At 33.9% G+C, this 4894-nt stretch overlaps 1 pseudogene; it reads right to left on the bottom strand.

Moving 5' to 3' along the window:
* Positions 1-1075: 1075 nt before the first annotated feature.
* LOC114284029 (putative WEB family protein At1g65010, chloroplastic pseudogene) lies at positions 1076-2840 on the bottom strand (annotated as a pseudogene).
* Between the last annotated feature and the right edge of the window lie 2054 nt (positions 2841-4894).

The following is a 4894-nucleotide window of genomic DNA, read 5'->3' as shown; positions in this document are numbered from 1 at the left end:
TAACAAAATTCCAATGATAAACAGTATATTACTACTATGTTATCAAAGAAATCATTAAACAGTATATTACTACTATTTAAGAAATTAAACAGTATATAACTACTATTTAATTTACTGAAACAAAATATTTGTCTGTCTTACACAAATAAATTAAAAATAAAAATTTACTTTAAGATTGTTATACCCACAGTGGTATGTGTGTGTAAATTAAATGTATAAATTAAATAAATAATTTAGAAAAATAATTATATAAACTATTTCCCAAATTAAAAGCTTACAGAAAATAATGTCGAGGCTTGTGTTGGACACAATCTCCTTAAAGTAGGTTTCGCCCTCGTTCCGGTGCTTCGAGTTTTAACCGTCGTCTACTTCCCAGGATGCAACGACTAACACTTGATTTTACAGCACTATAAAATCAAGTCTGGTGAACTAAAACTCTGTCGTAACTCTCTTTTTCTTCCTAAAAAAATAAATGCAGTAACACAAAGAAGACCAGAGAAAGAAGGACGGAATTATGATGAAAAAATCTGATCAAATGAATTGCTGGAAGCGGCCTTTATATAGGCAGAAAGGTGGCTGTTCGAACAGGTACCAAACAGATATAAATTTGTTCGTACAGATTGAACAAGTTCGGTTTTGACTTTCAACAGGCAGAAAACCTGTTCGGATGAAGGGCTCTGTTTGGGTGAGAAAAAACAATCTAGACAGATTTAATTTGAATTTTGAAACCAAAATTCAAAATTAAATAAATAAAACGCAAATATTTTTTGCCCAAAAGGATAAGTATTGGGTTGGACAAGCCCAACCTAATCTCACATCACGTACTCGCGCCCAAGCCAACTCGCCCGACCGGGTGAACGGTGGCAGCCGCGCACGTGATTTTTGTTTTGGGTCCAATGGGTCTCGCCCACTTCATCCGTAACCTCACCCTTCCACAAACTTGGGTACCTCTTGGGGCCTATCCCAAATATCCCAAGTTAAGGTATATGAACCCACTCAAATCCATAAGCCTTTTCAATGTGGGACAAGCACATTTCACAAATGTGTAGGAAACCCACCTAAATCCATTTCTACGAATCCGAAAATGCGCGTTGAATTCTCATTCATCCGGAAATGATTTTAAGCAACTAAATACATGGTTTTATTCACTGCGTGGCATTAAACATGAACCCAATGAAAAATATTAAAAATAACGTTTGAGTACCACTTTAATTAATGCTCAAAGTTAGCAAAAAATAAGGATTTTTCAAAACTTTTCAAAGCCATTTTTCCAACAAGATTCTTCTAGCAATTTAGATAACTCCTCGATCTTCTTGAGAGAAACAACTTTTCTTGTTCAAAGCTCCTCATTCTCCTGAATAACACTCTGCAGTTCATTTTCTTTGTCCAGTATACTTTCCTTCAATCTCATGCTCTCAGCCTTTGCTTCCCCAAGAACTTCCTTCAAATATATCACCTCAGATTCAACTTCCTTCAAAGTTTTCTTTAGCTGAGCTCCTTCCTCCTTTGTTGCACTAGCTTCTCCCTCAGCATCTTTTAGCAAATTTACCTGCCTGCTTATTTCTTTTTCCATTGAAGAGTTCTTGCTTTCTGATTGCTTTATACAATTCATCAAATGAAGCTCTTTTTGCTCCCACCCAGCCTTGGAACTCTGGTATTCATTCTTGGATTGTTCAATTGAATTAATAAGAACATCAATCTCGTGCTTTGCATCATCAAGCATTGTTTTATACTTCTCTTTTTTTCGATTTCAAAACCAATTAACTTCAAATCTTCCATTTGGGCTACATAATTTTCATTCTCTGCTTGACTAGCTACTAGTTTTTCTTTGGATTCTCTCACTTCAGAGGAAACTTCATGCAATGCTGCAGCTAAACTTTCCATTGCCTTCTTACCCTCCTCATCTTCATCCCTGGAATTTTCCAACTCATTTATGAGCTTGTTTTTTTTCTTCCAACAGGTTTTGAACATTATCATCTACAAGCTTCTCATTGTTCAAGATCTCTCCAAGCTATTTGCTTTCTCAGCCTGAACCTCTAAATCCTCAACCTTCTCCTTCAACTCCTCCACTAGATTACGTGCATATGATTAAGTCATTTTTGCAGCCTCCAGCTCAACTTCAATGGAAGCCTCTTTTTCCACCAACTTGTCCTCATAACTTTTGAATTTCTCAAGTTCTCGTTTTAGAATCTCTATCTCTGAATTCAGCTCAGACACCAACACGTTGTTCTCTTTAGCCTCCATTTCAAGCTTGGAATCAAGCAAGGCCTTCAATTGGGCCAACTCAGCAGATAGAATCTCCACCTTCTCTGCATGAATCTCAGCAATCTTCGTTGCGTTATCAGCATGGCTGAGGATTTGGTTCTTTGCATCGCAATTATGGCCAATTCTTGCTTAATCCTTTGGAGCTCCTGAGTAGCAAACAGAAGAGCAGTCACATCAAGAGCATGTTGGTTCTTCACAGCTTCAAGCTCTTATTGCCACTCCTCTTCCTTCTTCTGAGCCACCTCAATTCTTGCATGTTCCATCTCAACAGCCCTGAACTTCTCAATCTCAGAATTCTCTTCGGCTCGCTTTTGAGCCACCAAAGCCTCCCTGAGCTTCTCATTTGCTTCCTCAGCCAATCTCTGGGCTTCTTTTAATTCTTTAATAGCTTGAACTTTTTCTTTCTCAACCAAAACCAACTTCTCCTTTGCATGCTCAAGATCTTCCTGAATAACACTCAATTGAGCCTGTAATTCCGATCCCTTCGAAACCGGTGTTGGTTGTTTCTGAAAATTCAAAACGAAGACACAGTGCGAATCAAATGTCACAATAGTTTCACAACTTACCCATGTTTGTCAGCAAACAAAAGGATTTGATTTAAAAACTCGCTTTTGGAGTTCACAGCTTTTCCTGTTTCTGTGGATTTGAAGTGCATCGAATTTAAATCCAAGCCCAAATTGGTGTATAAAGCGATTAAGCAGCAGAATAAGATTCGGAACCTGTAATTTCGATCCTTTCAAAAATCCATGTCGGTTGTTTCTGAAAAATCAAGATGAAGATGCAATGCAAATCAAATGTTACATTAGTTTCTCAAATTGGCCATGTTTGCTAGTGAGCAAAACGATTTGATCTAAAAATCCATTTTTGGAGTTTCGCTAACAATTCTTTCCTATTTCTGTGGATTCAAAGGAGCAAATTTATTGATGAATAAACAAAAAAAATACAAATATATATATATATATATATATATATATATATATATATATAAATTTAATACATTTTCATATTCTTGTATATTTATTGAATTTTAAAATATTTTTTCACAAATATTTTCCTTTTTAAATGCATCTAAGTTTGTGCATCTTAAAAGTAAAAAATTTACTAAAAACAAAAATAAAAAAAATAAAAAACTCAAATTTCATAAAATCAATCAAAATCAAATATGGTGATTAATACTTTTTGGTTGTAGCTAGGGTTCATCCGGTCCTCACTCCCACCGACACAGGCATTATTTTTTAGTTTTATAAAAGAGATATCACATTATTCAATCACATAGAAATTTATTAAATAACTGTATAATTCTTGACTAATTATTTTTATAAGTAAATGGAAAGGCCTCTGAAACACTCTCTATAAATCTTTCCTTGATTTGGATTAACATACACAAAATTTGTGCACAAAAATATATTAAAAAACAAAAAATTTGCGTTGTGTTGTGTAGTTCAAATTCATTCTAAAAGCAAATATCCTACATTATATGAGTTGAATTTAGATAATTTTTGAATATTTTTATGTGCACGAATTGAGCGCACATAATTTTCCATCTTGCGTGGGTCTCTTGCTATTGGAGTGTTGCCTATGTCTCTTCTTCCTGTTGCATAGAGCAAGGATCCTCTAGAGTATTTTTTTACTCTAGGAAACTTTAGGAAAAAAATACTCTAGAGGATCCTTGGTGTGTTGCATAAGGATCCTCTAGAGAATTATCCTGAAGTGTTTGGTAAAGTGGTTTACCTGTGGCGCGACAACTGTCCCACTAAAAGTATACAATCCTTGAATTTTTTTTAACTCTGAAATTTTGAATGTCACTCTCACCCCGCAATGACATTTTCGATTTCTAAATAGAATTTTACTAATATCACTCATAAATATATTTGATGTTGACATTCTTTTACCTGTACCAACAACAAATTATAAAGGTTGTAAACATCATAACATTTCAAAACATAATGGTGGCGTGTGATAACATTTACGTTTAAAAAAAAAAAAAAAATTATCAATTTAATTTAAAAAAGAACAATATGAACACACACATATCTTCTCTTTCATTTTTCTTTTGACAAAACTTCAAAAACTATTTATTTTTTGGAAAGTCAGTTTGAAGACGTTTAAACTTGCTGAAATCAAAGTTTTGAAATTCACATAAAACTAACCACATTCGATATAATCTTGACCAACCTGAACTTTTGATGTTGCTTCCCAATTCTCATTACACAAATCAAAAGACAAAGGTTGAAGAAAAAATCTTGCCAAGAATACAAACAAATCAGTGATATTTACAAATTCATAATTTTTTTTTTTTATAGTTTCCAATTAGTAGCTCGTCCTGTGCGGCGACTTCTAACAAGTACTCATTCATCCATATGAATCATGGATGACAACAATACCTTAATTTTTTGAGAATTTTCCCCTTGTTGGGTGCCAAATTCAGAATTAAAGTTGACTGCAATAATTATCATCCCAATGAAAATAATCCCAAAAGATATTGAAAATTGAAAATTATTTTGTATATATAGTTTCACCTGCTTTTGTATTCTAATTAACAGCATGGTAGAGCCTCTTTGTTTTGTTTTTTTTGGTCAATAATAATCATCTCTGAATCAACACAGAAAACATGAAAGAAATCAAAAAG

Source organism: Camellia sinensis, unplaced genomic scaffold, assembly GCF_055761805.1.
Source record: "Camellia sinensis isolate YWXY unplaced genomic scaffold, ASM5576180v1 Unanchor11, whole genome shotgun sequence".
In the NCBI taxonomy this organism is placed as follows: Eukaryota; Viridiplantae; Streptophyta; class Magnoliopsida; order Ericales; family Theaceae; genus Camellia; species Camellia sinensis.
This window is presented reverse-complemented; position numbering and strand designations above follow the sequence as displayed.